Source organism: Sycon ciliatum, chromosome 5 (genome assembly GCF_964019385.1).
Source record: "Sycon ciliatum chromosome 5, ocSycCili1.1, whole genome shotgun sequence".
Taxonomy (NCBI): domain Eukaryota; kingdom Metazoa; phylum Porifera; class Calcarea; order Leucosolenida; family Sycettidae; genus Sycon; species Sycon ciliatum.
Genome location: NC_088647.1, coordinates 11,737,972 through 11,754,514, shown reverse-complemented (window position 1 = coordinate 11,754,514; position 16,543 = coordinate 11,737,972). Strand labels below are relative to the sequence as shown.

At 47.3% G+C, this 16,543-nt stretch overlaps 1 long non-coding RNA gene across 1 annotated transcript; it reads right to left on the bottom strand.

The window, feature by feature from the left end:
- Positions 1–369: 369 nt before the first annotated feature.
- Positions 370–2,434, bottom strand: LOC135816609 (uncharacterized). Its single transcript, XR_010553410.1, has 4 exons — positions 2,102–2,434; positions 1,468–1,516; positions 1,103–1,151; positions 370–419 (listed from the first exon to the last, which is right to left on the bottom strand). It is a non-coding gene; the product is annotated as an uncharacterized LOC135816609 (long non-coding RNA).
- Positions 2,435–16,543: the final 14,109 nt, after the last annotated feature.

Genomic DNA, 16,543 nt, shown 5'->3' with positions numbered 1-16,543 from the left:
CTCACCTTTCCGACTGTTCCCAGCTGCAACATGGACAGTGACCACCGTGATTTCCTGCAATAGGCACGCAAAAGGTAGTGCAGAAGAGAATTGACACACTTTGTCATAAACGACTTGCCAGGGCTGCTGAACCCTGAAAATAACCTTTGTCAAAGTTTGGGGCTTTTCGCCCGTGAATCCTGAATTGGAAATCAAGCCAGCTACAGCAGGGTCAAATTTCCTGGGGCACTGCCTACGCGTGTAAGCCGCCTACTAGCAAACCAAAAATCTAAGCAACTCCAGCACCCACATTGCAGCTGGGCCAATTTACCCACAGGTACATTGAAAAGAACACATGTGCACAAATGGTCAAAAATTCACTCTGTCTAACCTTTCCGACTGTTCACAGCTGCAACATGGACAGTGACCACCGTGATTTCCTGCAATAGGCACACAAAGGGTAGTGCACAACAGAATTGACACACATTGTCATAAACGACTTGCGCAGGCCTGCTGAACCCTGAAAATAACCTATGTCAAAGTTTGGGGTTTTTCGCCCGTGAATCCTGAATTGGAACTCAAGCCAGCTACAGCAGGGTCAAATTTCCTGGGGCACTGCCGACGAGTACAGGCGGCCTACTAGCAAACCAAAAATCTAAGCAATTCCAGCACCCACATTGCAGCTGGGCCCATTTACCCATAGGTACATTGAAAAGAACACATGCGCACAAATGGTCAAAAATTCACTATTTCTCACCTTTCCGACTGTTCACAGCTGCAACATGGACAGTGACCACCATGATTTCCAGCAATAGGCACACAAAGGGTAGTGCACAACAGAATTGACACACTTTGTCATAAACGACTTGCCCAGTGCTGAAGAAACCTGAAAATATCCTATCTTAAAGTTTGGGGCTTTTCGTACGTGAATCCTGAATTGGAACTCAAGCCAGCTATAGCAGGGTCAAATTCCCTGGGGCACTGCCTACGAGTGCAAGCGGCCTACTAGCAAACCAAAAATCTAAACAATTCCTGCACCCACATTGCAGCTGGGCCCATTTACTCACAGGTACATTGAAAAGAACACATGTGCACAAATGGTCAAAAATTCACTATTTCTCACCTTTCCGACTGTTCACAGCTGCAACATGGACAGTGACTACCGTGATATCCTGCAATAGGCACACAAAGGGTAGTGCACAACAGAATTGACCCACATTATCATAAACGACTGGCCCAGGGCTGCTGAACCCTGAAAATAACCTATGTCAAAGTTTGGGGCTTTTCGCCCGTGAATCCTGAGTTGGAAATCAAGCCGGCTACAGCGGGGTCAAATTCCCTGGGGCACTGCCTACGAGTGCAAGCGGCCTACTAGCAAACCAAAAATCTAAGCAACTCCAGCACCCTCATTGCAGCTGGGCCCATTTACCCACAGGTACATTGAAAAGAACACATGGGCACAAATGGTCGAAAATTCACTATTCTCACCTTTCCGACTGTTCACAGCTGCAAAATGGACAGTGACCACTGTGATTTCCTGCAATAGGCACACAAAGGGTAGTGCACAACAGAATTGACACACATTGTCATAAACGACTTGCCCAGGGCTGCTGATCCTGAAAATAACCTATCTTAAAGTTTGGGGCTTTTCGCCCGTGAATCCTGAAAGTAACCCTTTATGTACCAGCCATCTAATGTATGTAAGGGGTGATCGCAGCCAAAGAAGCAACCATGGTATGAAATCTAGACAACTTTTGCAGATGCAAGTTGTGTTTTCCTGACTCTGTATGTGTCACTGCACCCAGGTAAGCACGGATATTGGGACAGCATGCAGTAGTATATGAAGGCCATAGGTGGAATACCAAAGATACGCGCCAATTGTGCATATTTCTGACCAACCAGGGTATCACAAACAAATAGATTGAGAATTAGTTTGTGCTCATGTACTGGGAACATAGGGACAAATGAACCTCATAAGCGTTGTCTCAGTGCGTGAAGAGCAACAACATACCAGGGATATGGTCATATTGTCACATACTTGAGGTGAAACAATTGGTTCAAAATTGCAAATTTTGAATTCTTGTGTCAGATTTGAAATCTATGTTTTTCTTCATCTACTCACATCCAGCGCGAGGTAAGTGAAGGAGAAGACAAGAAGCAGTCTCTGGCTGGTGAATCACGCCTGTCTTGACGATTTTAGGCCATCGCTGCCCTCCCTCTCGCTCCTGTTTTGAGAGCGAATACTGCGATGGATCAGCGATACAAATTTGCAATTTCGAGTCGCATTCCGTGCCGACATCGCCACAGCCGATCTCTCCAAGCGTCCACCACATCTAGAAGACGTCGACATGACCTAGAACAAGCTACATCTTCGCTACAAGCAGAGAAACTGAGCGAGAACACGATCAATTGTTTGCACTGAAAAGCACACTTTTGAACGCGTTCGTTCTCCATACTTTCAAATGGCAACCTACCCATATCATACATCAAAATTTTCAGTACTGACAGTAGGATCTCAGCTGTCCAGCGCAAAAAAACCGCGAGTCGATCGGAGCTACGGTGGCGGGGACCGGCGCGCTTGATTGGAGTGCAGCGAACCGTACCATGATACGGTTCGAGATGGGGCTGGTAGATTTACACAACGGGGTAAAGGTTGGGGCTTTTCGCACGTGAATCCTGAATTGGAACTCAAGCCAGCTACAGCAGGGTCAAATTCCCTGGGGCGCTGCCTACGAGTGCAAGCGGCCTACTAGCAAACCAAAAATCTAAGCAATTCCAGCAACCACATTGCAGCTGGGCCCATTTACCCACAGGTACATTGAAAAGAACACTCGTGCACAAATGGTCAAAAATTCACTATGTCTCACCTTTCCGACTGTTCACAGCTGCAACATGGACAGTGACCACCGTGATTTCCTGCAATAGGCACACAAAGGGTAGTGCACAACAGAATTGACACACATTGTCATAAACGACTTGCCCAGGGCTGCTGAACCCTGAAAATACCCTATGTCAAAGTTTGGGGCTTTTCGCCCGTGAATCCTGAATTGGAACTCAACCCAGCTATAGCAGGGTCAAATTGCCTGAGGCACTGCCTACGAGTGCCACCGGCCTACTAGGAAACCAAAAATCTAAGCAATTCCAGGACCCAGATTGCAGCTGGCCCTGAGCTGGGCCCATTTACTCACAGGTACATTGAAAAGAACACATGCGCACAAATGGTCAAAAATTCACTATTTCTCACCTTTCCGACTGTTCACAGCTGCAACATGGACAGTGACCACCATGATTTCCTGAAATAGGCACACAAAGGGTAGTGCACAACAGAATTGACACGCATTGTCATAAACGACTTGCCCAGGGCTGCTGAAACCTGAAAACAACCTTTGTCAAAGTTTGGGGCTTTTTGCCCGTGAATCCTGAATTGTAACTCAAGCCAGCTACAGCAAATTTCCTACGAGTGCAAGCGGCCTACTAGCAAACCAAAAATCTAAGCAATTCCAGCACCCACATTTCTCAGCACCTGAATAATGACCATCTTGATCTTGTTTTATAGCTGGACATAGGGAGGTGCACCAAGAAAAAAACCCACATTTCTCTAAACAACTCGCCCAGGGCTGCTGAAAGCTGAAAATAACCTATCTCCAAGTTTGGGGCTTGTCGCCGTGAATCTTCACTTTGCGACTAAAGTCTTCACAGCAGTGCCAAAATTTCTAGGTCCTTGAATGTGGGTGCAAGCGGCCTACAAGCAAACAAAAAATGAAATCAATACGACCACTCACATTACAGCTGAGCTGGGTCATGTTATAGAGAGATGCATTAAAATGGACAGGTGGTCAAATATGGTCAAAATTTGACAATTTCTCACCTTTCTTCCCGTTTCAAGGTCAGAACATAATTAATGACCATCCTGATCCTGTTTTATAGCTGGACATAGGGAGGTGGACCAAGAAAAAAAGCCACATTTCTCTAAACAACTCGCCCAGGGCTGCTGAAAGCTGAAAATAACCTATCTCCAAGTTTGGGGCTTGTCGCCGTGAATCTTCACTTTGCGACTAAGGCCGCGGTCACACATGAATAGCTTGCACCGCTTTTGCGGAGGCGGAAAGCGGAACTACCGCAGCCACTTTGGCGGACCACACGATGCAGCGGTCACACATACATGTACACTACTGTGCTCCTCAACGCTCCGCTTTGGCGGAGAGAATGCAAATCTGTCCTCGGGGAAAATTGCGATCCCGCGGCCGCGTTTTTTTCTGCGTTTTTTGCGATTTTTTAAAAGACCGCGTTTTCCGCGATTTTCCCGCGTTTTTTTGAACTTTTTTGTTGCACTACACGTACACACAGTGCACTGTTCGGTCCGCAACGTCTCATCGTGGCGGCTTTTTACTCAAATATGACGAGTGCTTACACCAGAGACGTGTAATTGTTTTTTTTTATTATTATTTTTTTTATTGGGAACACAGCCCTACAAAGAGACATGTGGAGACAAACACAAGACAAGACACAGGGGATGTAGGGACGACGTGCCGATGTACAGGGAGCAACTCGACCGACCAGGGGTCTCGGCGTTAGCGTTGCAACCTGGCATCGAAAAAGGGGGGGGGGTTTGCATGGTCAGGTAGCAAAAATATTAATTTGGTGCGAGAAAGGGGCGCTAGTATTGCACCAAATAATATAAATACGTGTAATGACTAAACCAGAAGGGAAAATGAAGAAAGAGAACTATAATCATAACAAGCAAGTAGTAGTAGAGAGGCAAATACTAAATGGGTCTCAAATCTCAATATCATCGTCACAGGTACTGTGTGGACCACAGCCATCTCTTTCGGATTAGATCCTTACATACGTTGACCTTGAATGTTTGGAGGCGTCTTGAATGAGGCTCGTGAAGCAGGAGGTCCGCAGGCAGGTTGTTCCAGGGTGTGATGGCGAAGAAGGGGAAGGATCGCAGGAGGTAGTCAGGCGCTGTGCGAGGGGGTGTCCACTTCAGCTGAAAGGCATGGTGCGTCTGACGTTTTTGCCGTGTGCACATGCTAGCTACGGCAGGGGGCTTGGTTGGTGGCAGCATGGCCTTTACCTGTGGAGGCCCTGGAATGTAGTGCAGCTTGAACAAGTATGACAGGGCTGCCACCATCCGACGAAGCTGAAGACTTTGGAGGATGGTTCCAGGTCCCAGGAAATGCAGGGCACGTTGCTGAACCTTGTCCAGCTGGGCCATGTTAGTTGCGGCTGCGCTCGACCAGGCCAGCGGGGCATATTCAAGTAGGGGTCGCACGAATCCCTTGTAGACCGTCACTCGACCATGGTCGTCCAGGATGGGTGCTGCCTTTCGTAGGAAACCCAGCCTTTGGGAGGCGCGCAGTGCAACACTGCGAGTGTGCGCTCTGTAGGAGAGAGTAGGGTCGAGCATGACTCCCAGCAGCTTCAGGGTATCTGTCTCCTGGAGTGCTTCACCTCCAAAGGTGACTGGTGGAGTGCAGGGGGGAGTGTGCTTGCGATGTTGAGTCATGCGCTGTGTCTTGGCTGGCTCAAAACAGATACGCCACTTGCGGCCCCACTCCTCAAGACTGTTGAGGGACCCTTGGAGGGAGGCGGTGGACTGTTGGAGATCGTCAGTTGGCTGTACTAAGCTGTAGAGTGTGGTGTCGTCTGCAAAGCTGCTCAGCTGCGTTCCTGGAGTTAAACATTGTTCAATGTCACAGGTGTATAGAAGGAAGAGGCTGGGTCCTAGGATGCTGCCTTGGGGGACACCAGCCTGGATGGGTTGAGCATCTGACGTCTGGCCTCCAACCACAACGCGGATGTTTCGGTTGGTGAGGTAGTCCTGTAGCCATACAAGCAGGCGTCCGTCGACGCCGGCCTGCTTTGCTTTGTACAGCACTCCTGTGTGCGATACCCGGTCAAACGCACCGGCAATATCCACGGCGAGGACCTGGACACAACCGCCAGTACTTATGGTGTGGACCCATTCATGTTGGAGAGCCGTTAAGATATCTGCGGTTCCTCTACCACGTCGGAATCCAAACTGGCTGTTTGGCAACACCTCATGCTTCTCTAGGTAGTTAACCAGTTGCGTGTTTACAATGCCCTCCATGACTTTCGACATGATCGTTAGCAGTGATATTGGTCGGTAGTTAGATGCCAAAGATCTGGAGGACCGTTTGTGAACTGGGACTACATGGGCAAGTTTCCATGCCCCAGGTTGCACACCGGCTAAGAAGCAGAGGGCGAAGAGCTTTGCCAGTGGGTCTGCAAGTTCAGATGAGCACATCTTGAGCACACGAGCAGAGATGCCATCCGGTCCAGTTGCTTTTGATACAGCCAAGTTCGCCAAGTGCCGTTTGACCGTTGCTGCGCGGAAGTGAATGTGCTTTAGCGTGGCATAGGCAGGTCGTTGCAGGTCAGGCAGGTCAGCAGCACAGAGGTCGTTATTGCCAAGGCTACACTTGTTCGCAAAATGAGCTGCAAAGCACTCGGCTTTCCCACGAGAAGAGTGGAACTCTTGTCCTGCAGGGTTGGTCAGCAGGGGGATGTCAGAGCAACGTCCCTTGCCTGCTGCGCTCTTGATGGTTGACCACCACTCTTTGTCCCGGAGGGAACTTGCAGTAAGCTTGTTGCGAATTCTACGTTGATGTGCTAATCGCGCTGCATGACACGCTTCCACTTCGTGGTTAACAGTTGTGATGTACTGGACCTTGTGGTTATCGTTGCGGGGATTGCGTCGCCACAGCTTCCATGCCCGCTCCTTGGCATGATTGGCGTTAGAACAGTCCGGTGTCCACCATACAGGGTTAGATTGGTGCACCACAAGCTCTTTGGATGGTATGAACTGTTTCATTCCATGCATGATGACATCAGTTACGCGCTGACAGGACTGCTTCGCACACCCATGGATCTTGGCAGGCCAGTCTATGTTGCGGAGGTAGGCTCTCAGGCGGTGCCAGTCAGCAAGGGCGTATTTCCAAACCTGTCGAACAGCAGGATTTTCGCGTCGCGGATGCTGTTGGAGAAACTCGGCAATGATAACGGCATGATCAGATCGTCCAAGTGGTGCATAGGCTGTGGTGCATACGGGGTGTGAGAAATCGGAGATGATAAGATCGAGAGTATTGTTGCCGCGGGTTGGCTGGGTGACATGCTGGACAAGATGATGTGCTGCGCAGACTTCCTCCAGGCATTCACCGGCTCGGGTAGTCTTGCTACTCTGTAGCCAGGCTGAATTATGCACGTTGAAGTCCCCTGCAATTATCACATTGCTGCCAAGACGGCGGACATCATCCAAAGTGTTGTCTAGGTAGTCCATCAGGCTGGTGTCTGTCTCTGCACAAGAGCCAGGCCGGTAGAGCGCACCCAGAACAGTCTTTGTTCCGGAGTGCATTGCCAGGGAAATCCATAAGAGCTCGTGATCACGGCAATCTATATCGTCGTGGTGAGTAATGGATAGTTCACTCCTAGCCCACACTGCCACACCGCCACCATGGGCATCTCGATCCTTCCTTATAGGGGGTGAGTATCCTGGGATGGTCAACTCATGGGAGGAATTATCTGAGCAGAGCTTCGTTTCTGTTACTATTGCCACGTCTACATTATACTGCAGGATTGCATGCTGCAGGGCACCTATCTTGTTGCTCAGGCTGAATGCATTAGTCACTAGCAGTCGCAGAGGTCTGGAATCCATCATTGGGCATGAGAGGACTGGGCATCCTGCTGGGGCGGCTGCGCATCATGCTGGTCATGTTGTGGCGCAGATCCGTTTGATCTCTTCAGGTCTCCAGCCTCTGGTGGGGAGAGGTGGGAGTTTCTCCGTTTTTGGCCACTGTGTAGTGGAGTGGAAATGAAGTCTGCTGGTGGTGGTGGCGGCGGTGGTGGTGGCGGCGGGGAGGAGGAGGACGTTGAACCCGGCTGCTGTTGTTGCTGTTTAGTCAGAACACTGGCAGAGGTGCTGTTTCTGCTGCTGTGGCTGCGACTGCTGGTGCTGCCCTCAGAGCTGGTTTCTAAGAACCTCCATGGCCTGCAGTATACGGGCCTTGGCCAGAAGTTGGGCGCTGTCACTGTGGAGAGTGAAGTGGCATCGATGGTCACTCTTGCGGAAGCACGCCCACTTTCTGACAGCCACACACTGCAGGTGTGGACAGGAATGGAGGCGCCCAGAAACTCACTCCTGGTTTTGATAAATTGCCTGAAGTGGCTCTCAGTGCTATCTGTGGCGATATTGCCCACATACACCACAGCACGCTTGTTTTTGGGTCGTTCTGAGTTCTGAGTAACTGATTGATTTCACTACATACTCACTGAAAATAATTTAATTGCCGCACATCAATATTATTATAATAGCTATAAAGAGAACAAATTCTGCTGTCATCGCCACACTACAACAAAGTCATGAAGGTTTACCAAAATCGATTTTCTTGTCACAATCATCAGTGGAAAGCCGTGACTGAAGAATAACCATGCCAAATCAATAATTTATATACATTCAATAATGTGTTACGAGAACAAAACAAAGTGTGACAAGAAAATCGATTTTGGTAAACCTTCATGACTTTGTTGTAGTGTGGCGATGACAGCAGAATTTGTTCTCTTTATAGCTATTATAAAATTGTTGTCTCCGCGTCGATTATCAATATTATTCCCCGCATATTTACCGCAAATTCACCGCAAATTATGCCATATTATGCCGCGTTTTCCCCGCGTTTTTTGCGATTTTTTTCCGCAATTTTCCCCGGGGACAGGCAAATCCAGCACGTCCTATGAAATTTTAGATGTTCTTGTCCGAGTTGAAGCGACCTTCGCTTGTACAAGTAGAGCTATCGTGGATCGCTGACAGGCTGCTGAATGTCTCCTGTCAAGTACACTCCTGGATTTGGGGCGCATTCACTGCGGCCCAGTACAGGTGTATTTGAATATTGCTAGTTTGGTTTACATCAATATCAAATTCAAATAGTTGTATAGCAGGGTGTCGTTGCCTCCTTCTTGTCCGAGTTGAAGGGACCTTCGCTTGTACAAGTAGAGCTATCGTGGATCGCTGACAGGCTGCTGAATGTCTCATGTCAAGTACACTCGTGGATTTGGGGCGCATTCACTGCGGCCCAGCACGGGTGTATTTGAATATTAGTTTAGTTTACATCAATATCAAATTCAAATAGTTTTATAGCAGGGTGTCGTCGCCTCCTCCATGATCCATCATCGACCCAGCGACTGCGTGGATGCCTGCAGCTGCAGTGAGGGTGTGGCAGAGTACTCTACTACTCCCTGGTTGCAGTCCTAGTGTTGCATACTCTGGTGGACGTATTGCTTGGAGAGAGTTGGAGACCGTCCGCGATCGGGGCCAATGACTCGTTGGGAGACGGATTCCCTCACCAACTATCAACTCATAACGATGCAGTATTGCTTGCGAGATCTCCAGAACGTACAGTTCATTGGCAAAGAAGAACAATATGAAAACTGAAAACCAAACGGCAACCAAACAACACCAGAACTCAATGCAGAAATAGCACACCAAACTCCAAAGCCATCACCATGCAGGTTCCACCAAAGCGGATCCGCGAAAGCAGAGGCTCCGCTCGCATTTTTTTGGCATCGCGAAATCCAAACTTTCCGCCAAAGCGTAACTTACGCCTCCGCCGTTGCCGAGGCAACGGCGGAAGCGTAACCGCCAAAAAAGTGCATGTGTGACCGGGGCGGGGCGTAAAGTATTCACAGCAGTGCCAAAGTTTGTAGGTCATTGAATTTGGGTGCCAGCGGCCTACTAGCAAACAAAAAATGAAATCAATACGACCACTCGCATTACAGCTGGGTCATATTATAAAGAGATGCATTAAAATTGACACGTGGTCAAATATGGTCAAAATTTGACAATTTCTCACCTTTTCCCCCGTTTGAAAATCAGGACCTGAACAATGACCATCCTGATCCTGTTTTATAGCTGGACATAGGGAGGTGCACCAAGAAAAAAAGCCACATTTCTCTAAACAACTCGCCCAGGGCTGCTCGAAAGCTGAAGATGACCTATCTTCAAGTTTGGGGCTTGTCGCCGTGAATCTTCACTTTGCGACTAAAGTATGATGTGTGACCGCGGCCTTAGTCGCAAAGTGAAGATTCACGGCGACAAGCCCCAAACTTGGAGATAGGTTATTTTCAGCTTTCAGCAGCCCGGGGCGAGTTGTTTAGAGAAATGTGGCTTTTTTTCTAGGTGCACCTCCCTATGTCCAGCTATAAAACAAGATAAGGATGGTCATTGTTCAGGTCCTGATTTTCAAACGGGGGAAAAGGTGAGAAATTGTCAAATTTTGACCATATTTGACCACCGTACAATTTTAATGCACCTCTCTGTAACATGACCCAGCTGTAATGTGAGTGGTCGTATTGATTTCATTTTTTTTCTTCTACTTGGATGCTGGCACCCACATTCAATGATCTAGAAATTTTGGCACTGCTGATAATGCCCATCCTGATCCTGTTTTATAGCTGGACATAGGGAGGTGCACCTAGAAAAAAAGCCACATTTCTCTAAATAACTCGCCCAGGGCTGCTGAAAGCTGAAAATAACCTATCTCCAAGTTGGGGCTTGTCGCCGTGAATCTTCACTTTGCGACTAAAGTATTCCCAGCAGTGCCAAAATTTCTAGGTCATTGAATGTGGGTTCCAGCGGCCTACAAGCAAACAAAAAATGAAATCAAAACGACCACTCACATTACAGCTGGGTCATGTTATAGAGAGATACATTAAAATTGACAGGTGGTCAAATATGGTCAAAATTTGACAATTTCTCACCTTTCTTCCCGTTTCAAGCTCAGAACTTGAATAATGACCATCCTGATCCTGTTTTATAGCTGAACATAGGGAGGTGCACCCAGAAAAAAGCCACATTTCTCTAAACAACTCGCCCAGGGCTGCTGAAAGCTGAAAATAACCTTTCTCGCTCCACATATACTGGCATACACAGAGACATAGACAGCAATAGCGACAACACACAAAGTGGAGGGTAGTTGGCCGCAGCCAGATGTGTCTGTTCGTGGTACAACCCTGTACATGATTCTTGCATCCAGATGACTTACCCTGCTGTTCTGTGTGCTTTTCCTGCTTGTTCTTTCTCCTTTCTCTTCTCTACTCCCTGCTTTAGAGTACTTCAGGGGTTGGCTATGGGAGGATTGATCCTGTGCAGCCCAAACTGAACCGATATATCTGCTATCTGTGATCTTTATAGTCGCCACCTGCTGTTCAGTCAGGTTTGAGAATCATATGCCTTGTTCATGTGCACTGCGTGGACGTATCACTATCAAGTCTTTTTTTCGGAAGTATTTTGACCTTCTTTTTGGGATCTGTTGAGTTTCTCGATGATCTTGATAGTTCTTGTACTAAGATTGAAGTTGACTTGGTGTTTGATTACTGCACTGCTTGATGTCTGAATTCCAATTTTTTTCTTTCTTTTTTTCTATTTTTTCTTTCCTTTTCCTTTCCTTTCCACTTATCCCGTTATCGGCCCTCTTAAGAGTTGTGTGTACAACTGTTGAGGCAGCCGATGGTAAATAAAATAAATACTACTACTACTAAGTCCTGGCTGACCAGTTCCTGACACCTGAACTACTATAGACACCCTACATGCTCTCACACTCAGTTTGGTGGGTGGTTCCTCAGCACTGAACTGGGACGTACTGCACCAGATCAGGGTGCTAGGTCCTTGGACTATGAGAAACTTTATGTAGGTCATAGCCTACTCGTTTTGTCCCGTACTCTCTCTCTCTCTCTCTCTCTCTCTCTCTCTTTCTCTCTCTATCTCTCTCTCTCTCTCTCTCTCTCTCTCTCTCTCTCTCTCTCTCTCTCTCTCTCTCTCTCTCTCTCTCTCTCTCTCTCTCTCTCTCTCTCTCTCTCTCTCTCTCTCTCTCTCTCTCTCTCTCTCTCTCTCTCTCTCTCTCTCTCTCTCTCTCTCTCTCTCTCTCTCTCTCTCTCTCTCTCTCTCTCTCTCTCTCTCTCTCTCTCTCTCTGTCAGTCTTCCTGTCTTGTTTGCATCTCTCTGCCTTCTTTCTCGTTTTCGCCGCGCTATGCTTTTTCTGAGTCACATCTGGCTGCGGCCAACTACCCTTCACTTTGTGTGTTGTCGCTATTGCTGTCTATGTCTCTGTGTATGCCAGTATATGTGGAGGGAGAAGTTGTATTTCTCGCCGGCCGAGGTAGTTGGCCGCAGCCAGATGTGTAGGCCGCAGCCAGATGTGAACCGGATAACGAGTGAGGTATGGAAGCAAGCAAGGACTGAGAACAGAGTGTCTCAGATAGAATAGTCGTGCCAGTGGATAGCAGAAATAGGCCATGATGCAGAACCACTTGGGACCGTCAGATTAATTTTCCTGGACCGAGCAAGCCGGGAAAAACCCTCGCGCCGACGGACGCATTTGTGAGGGAAAAAACCGGGTGTATATCCCCAATGGCGATTAGGCATCATGTAGGCATGGCAAGCACATCACGGCAAATAGTGATAAAAAGCATTGATAATATGCACAGAAATAAAGGGTGGGAGGGGAGGGACACTGGTGAGACTCAAAACTGACTGAAGAAGTCAGGAAAAGAAGCGACAACAAAGAACACACCAGATGCCATATTTGCAACTGAAAATATTTCGCGAGAAATCATTTCTCGCCTATCTCGCTGCGCTCGGCCGGCGAGAAATACAACATCTCCAAGTTTGGGGCTTGTCGCCGTGAATCTTCACTTTGCGACTAAAGTATTCACAGCAGTGCAAAAATTGCTAGGTCATTGAATGTGGGTTCCAGCGGCCTACAAGCAAACAAAAAATGAAATCAATCCGACCACTCACATTACCGCTGGGTCATGTTATAAAGAGGTGCATTAAAATTGACAGGTGGTCAAATATGGTCAAAATTTCACAATTTCTCACCTTTCTTCCTGTTTGAAGCTCAGAACTTGAAGAATGACCATCCTGATCCTGTTTTATAGCTGGACATAGGGAGGTGCACCAAGAAAAAGCCACATTTCTCTAAACAAATCGCCCAGGGCTGCTGAAAGCTGAAAATAACCTATCTCCAAGTTTGGGGCTTGTCGCCGTGAATCTTCACTTTGCGACTAAAGTATTCACAGCAGTGCCAAAATTTCTAGGTCATTGAATGTGGGTGCCAGCGGCCTACAAGCAAACAAAAAATGAAATCAATACGACCACTCAATTTACAGCTGGGTCATGTTATAGGGAGATGCATTAAAATTGACAGGTGGTCAAATATGGTCAAAATTTGACAATTTCTCACCTTTCTTCCCGTTTGAAGCTCAGAACATAAATAATGACCATCGTGATCCTATTTTATAGCTGGACATAGGGAGGTGCACCTAGAAAAAAAGCCACATTTCTCTAAACAACTCGCCCAGGGCTGCTGAAAGCTGAAAATAACCTATCTCCAAGTTTGGGGCTTGTCGCCGTGAATCTTCACTTTGCGACTAAAGTATTCACAGCAGTGCCAAAATATCTAGGTCATTGAATGTAAGTGCCAGCGGCCTACAAGCAAACAAAAAATGAAATCAATACGACCACTCATATTACAGCTGGGTCATGTTATAGAGAGATGCATTAAACTTGACAGGTGGTCAAATATGGTCAAAATTTGACAATTTCTCACCTTTCTTCCCGTTTCAAGCTCAGAACATAAATATTGACCATCCTGATCCTGTTTTATAGCTGGACATAGGGAGGTGCACCAAGAAAAAAGCCACATTTCTCTAAACAACTCGCCCAGGGCTGCTGAAAGCTGAAAATAACCTATCTCCAAGTTTGGGGCTTGTCGCCGTGAATCTTCACTTTGCGACTAAAGTATTCACAGCAGTGCCAAAATTTCTAGGTCATTGAATGTGGGTGCCAGCGACCTACAAGCAAACAAAAAATGAAATCAATACGACCACTCACATTACAGCTGGGTCATGTTATAGAGAGATGCATTAAAATCATTGAATGTGGGTGCCAGCGGCGTACAAGCAAACAAAAAATGAAATCAATACGACCACTTTGCTAATTCGTTTCAAATTCAATGTATCCCTTAGTTGTCGTCACCCGTCCTCTATAGTTTTACCTCGTTCTGGCGCCCATTTCCTTAAATCCCCTCTCTTCAGTTTATCTGTGGAATGGAACAAACTTCCAGAACACATCCGCTGCGTTCAGTCCTCTGTCAATTTTCGCATTGCTCTAAAGGCTCATTACTCACAGCATAGACATTCTCTGACTGGAATTCCGAACTTTTCCGTTTGAGAATTTTTTTCCTTGGAATTAATCCTTGCTGTTTTTTTTTCATCTAAGTGTCCCGCTATTATCTGCAGAGGTGATTTCTCCCCTCGTCGATTTATTATTATTATATTATTATTATTTATTCTTCTTTTACTAGGGAATTCCCAACAGGCGTCAGCGCCTTTTTACAGGGAACCCTAGGTATAATTTGATGGATGAGCGAAATTCAGCTGGTGAACTAGACATGCGGCAAGCCGGTGGAAGTGTATTCCACCTGGCAGCGCCCAAATAAGAAATTGCACTAAAGCCATATCGGGTGTTAGCGGGGGGCAGAACAAGAGCAGCAGAGACTTGGCCACGGGTGGTGGCTGCAGTGCGAGCACCATGGGCGCGCAAGGTAAAGCGGTCTCGCAGAAGAGGACTAGCAAGTCCATTCAGGCAGCGGTAAACAAATACATAGGTTTTGAAGTTGAGGCGTTTCTCAAGGGCGTACAAGTTAGCATGACTGTATAGAAGAGTGGTGGGAGTCATTCTATCCAACGAAAATATTCTCTTTAATGCTACGCGGCTGGCAGTATGAAGCTTGTCATATAGGGTTTGTGATAAGCAATGAATATATGCAGTGCTGCCAAACTCAAATGTGGACTGAATGATCGATAAATAGAAAAGTCGTTTGCCAAAAATGCTGATATTCTGCTTTGCATGGACAAATGCTCCGACCTTCCTATTGACAGTTGCACATACTGCATCCACTTGGGTTGAGAAAGACAGATGTTCGTCAACCAGTATTCCTAAGTACCGAGCGTAAGCAGATGGGGCTATGGAAGTGCCCCGGCAGTTGACTGCGGTGCCAGGTGGCAGTTCCTTGCCCGGTCGCCTGAGCAGGACAAACTGAGTCTTGGACGGGTTTAACACCAGTCCCTTCTGATCTAGGTAGCGATCCAGAGCGGCAAGGTCAGCACTCAGCTGGGTTGTGATGATCTGGATGGACTTGTGCCTGATATAGAGTGTGATATCATCGGCATAAAGTTGATTCAATGCATGTTGGAAGCACTGTGGTGCATCACGGGTGTAAATGCAAAATAGCAGTGGGCCGAGCACGGAGCCTTGTGGGACGCCTCTTGTGCAAGGGCGGGCCCCACCTAGCTGTTGTCCTACTCTTACTCGCTGGACGCGTCTGGTCAGGTAGCTTGCAAACCAAGCAAGTGCAGTGTCAGCAATGCCAAGCATCTTCAACTCGTCAATGAGCTCTTGATGCTTAACTCGGTCAAAAGCTTTGCTCATATCTGCAAACACTATGCCGCAGTACTCGTTGTTATCAAGGGCTTGGAGCCATTCGTCGACCACTAGCGCTAGGCAGTCCTCACACGAGCTGTTGGTACGGTAGGCAAATTGATTGTCAGGCACGTACATGATGTTGTGTAACTTAAAGAATGCAATCAGCTGCTCCAAGACAACTCGTTCTAATATCTTGCTGCATATGGGCAATAATGAGACTGGTCTGTAATTAGTAGAGCTTTCTGCATCGCCTGATTTGAAAACTGGGCTGACTGTGGCATTCTTGAAAATATCTGGTACGCACCCTGTGCTCAGAGATTTATTGATAATATCAGTGAGAGAAACTGCTATGGAATCACGACCATGCTTCAGTACGGCTGGTAAGACGTTGTCAGAGCCAGGTGACTTACTTGTGTTTGTTGCTTTGAGCAGTGTGGTGATGTGCGCCACAGTTACGGGTCGAAAATGGGACAGTCGAGCAGCAGTAGTTGGCTGTTGGGTGGCTGGGCGTAAACATATGTCAGCAGGCCGGCTTGGATCATGCACTATGTTAGCAAATGTCTCTGTCAGACTACTGAGAGATGCAATTGGCTGATTTCTTACTTTCCGCCTGCCAGACAGACTGTTAAGAAGAGCCCACTGACCTCTAGGATTTCGTCGGAGTGCCGAGAACTTTCTTTCCTGCTTTTATACCTCGATATATAGGTACTTGTTTCCCTTCTTCCCATGCTTCATCTTCCACTCTCCTCTCCCCCATTTCCCCATTTTTCTTGCGATATTTATGTGGGAGACTTCCGTGATAAGCATCCATTTGCTTTTAGAGAATCCTTTTAAATAAATACAATACAATACAATACTGTATACAATACTCACATTACAGCTGGGTCATGTTATAAGTATTTGAAAGTAGGGTGCGGTTTGACATTTTGTGCTCCGAGGATTAGCCTCGAGGTGCGTCTCTCTACAGAACTACCCCTCCCCATTATTGCTTAGAACTAATAGAAGAGACCAACAGTACCAATGGCGACAAACGAAGGCATGGACCTGGCTTTGGTTGGCTAT